This window comes from Callorhinus ursinus, unplaced genomic scaffold, assembly GCF_003265705.2.
Source record: "Callorhinus ursinus isolate GAN/ISIS: 27379988/994484 unplaced genomic scaffold, GSC_fseal_2.0 scaffold10, whole genome shotgun sequence".
Classification (NCBI taxonomy): Eukaryota; Metazoa; Chordata; class Mammalia; order Carnivora; family Otariidae; genus Callorhinus; species Callorhinus ursinus.
In genome coordinates, this window is record NW_027397072.1 from 86,988,332 (window position 1) to 86,990,948 (window position 2,617).

Consider the following 2,617-nt stretch of genomic DNA (forward strand, 5'->3'; position numbering starts at 1 on the left):
CTTTCTGGAGAAATAAAAGAACTAAAGCCTAACCAACTCAAAATCAAAAAGGCTATTAATGAGGTGCAATCAAAAATGGAGGCGCTAACTGCTAGGATAAATGAGGCAGAAGAGAGAATTAGTGATATAGAAGACCAAATGATGGAGAATAAAGAAGGTGAGAAAAAGAGAGATAAGCAACTACTGGATCACAAAGGGAGAATTTGAGAGATAAGGGATAACATAAAGCAAAACAACATTAGAATAATTGGGATCCCAGAAGAAGGGAAAGAGAGAGAAGGGGGCAGAAGGTATATTGGAGCAAATTATAGCAGAGAACTTCCCTGATTTGGGGAAGGAAACAGGCATCAAAATCCAGGAGGCACAGAGAACCCCCTTCAAAATCAATAAAAATTGGTCAACAACCTGACATGTAATAGTAAAACTCACAAGTCTCAGAGACAAAGAAAAAGTCCTGAAAGCAGCTTGGGACAAGAGGTCTATAACCTACAATGGTAGAAACATTAGATTGGCAGCAGACCTATCCATAGAGACTTGGCAGGCCAGAAAGGACTGGCATGATATATTCAGAGCACTAAATGAGAAAAATATGCAGCCAAGAATACTATACCCAGCTAGGTTGTCACTAGGAAAATAGGAGAGATAAAAAGCTTCCAGGACAAACAAAAACTAAAGGAATTTGTGAACACCAAACCAGCCCAACAAGAAATATTGAAAGGGGTCCTCTAAGCAAGGGGAGAGCCAAAAAATAACAGACCAGAAAGAAACAGAGACAATATACAATAACAGTCACCTTACAGGCAATACAATGGCACTAAATTCATCTTTCAGTAGTTACCCTGAATATAAATGGGCTAAATGCCCCAATCAAAAGACACAGGCTATGAGATTGGATTAAAAAAAAAAACAAGACCCATCAATATGCTGTCTGCAAAACAGTCATATTAGATGAAAAGGCACCTCCAGATTTAAAGTGAGGGGGTGGAAAACCATCTACCATGCTAATGGACATCAAAAGAAAGCTGGGGTGGCAATCCATATAGCAGACAAATTAGATTTTAAACCAAAGCCCATAAGAGATGACAAAGGACACTACATCATACTTAAAGGGTCTATCCAACCAGAAGACCTAATGATGATAAATATTTATGCCCATAACATGGGAGCAGCCAATTATATAAGCCAATTAATAACAAAATCAAAAAAACACATAGACAACAATACAATAATAGTAGGCGACGTTAACACCCTTCTCACTGAAATGGACAGATCATCTAAGCAAAAGATCAACAAGGAAATAAAGACTTTAAATGACACATGGACTTCACAGATATAGTCAGAACATTCCATCCCAAAGCAACAGAATACACATTCTCTAGTGCCCATGGAACATTCTACAGAAGACATCACATCCTAGGTCACAAATCAGGTTTCAACCAGTACCAAAAGATTGCAATCATTCCCTGCATATTTTCAGAACACAATGCTTGGAAACTGGAACTCAATCACAAGAGAAAAGTTGGAAGGAACTCAAGTACATGGAGGCTAAAGAGCATCCTACTAAAGAATGAATGGGTCAACCAGGAAATTAAACAAGAATTAAAAAAAATTAATGGAAACAAATGAAAATGGAAAACACAACTGTTCAAAATCATTGGGATGCAGCAAACGTGGTCGTAAGAGGGAAGTATATAGCAATACAAGGCTTTCTCAAGAAACAAGAAGTCTCAAAGAGAAAACTGAACCCTACACCTAAAGAAGCTGGAGAAAGAACAGCCAATAAAACCTAAACCCAGCAGGAGAAGAGAAATAATAAAGAGCAGAGCAGAAATCAATGAAATAGAAACCAAAAGAAATGTAAAACAGATCAATGAAAATAGAAACTTTGAAAGAACTAATAAGCTCAATAAACCTCTGGCCAGACTTATCAAAAACAAAGAGAAAGGACTCAAATAAATAAAATCATGAATGAAAGAGGAGAGATCACACCCAACACCAAAGAAATACAAACAACTAAAAGAACATATTATGAGCAACTCTATGCCAGAAAATTAGATAATCTGGAAGAAATGGATGCATTCCTAGAGACCTGTAAACTACCAAAACTGAACCAGGAAGAAATAGAAAACCTGAACAGACCTATAACCACTAAGGAAATTGAAGACGTCATCAAAAATCTCCGAAGAAACAAGAGCCCAGCATCAGATGGCTTCCCAGGGGAATTCTACCAAACTTTTAAAGAAGAATTAATACCTATTCTCCTGAAACTCTTCCAAAAAATAGAAATGGAAGGAAAACTTCCAAACTCGTTCTATGAGGCCAGCATTACCTTGACCCCAAGACCAGATAAGAAACCCATCAAAAAGGAAAATTACAGACCAATATCCCTGATGAACATGGATGCAAAATTCTCACCAAAATACTAGCCAATAGGATCCAACAGTACATTAAAAGGATTATTCACCACGACCAAGTGGGATTTATCCCTGGGCTGCAAGCTTGGTTCAACATCCGCAAATCAATCAATGGGATACAATACATTAATAAAAGAAAGAACAAGAACCATATGATCCTCTCAATGGATGCAGAAAAAGCATTTGACAAAGTACAGCATCCT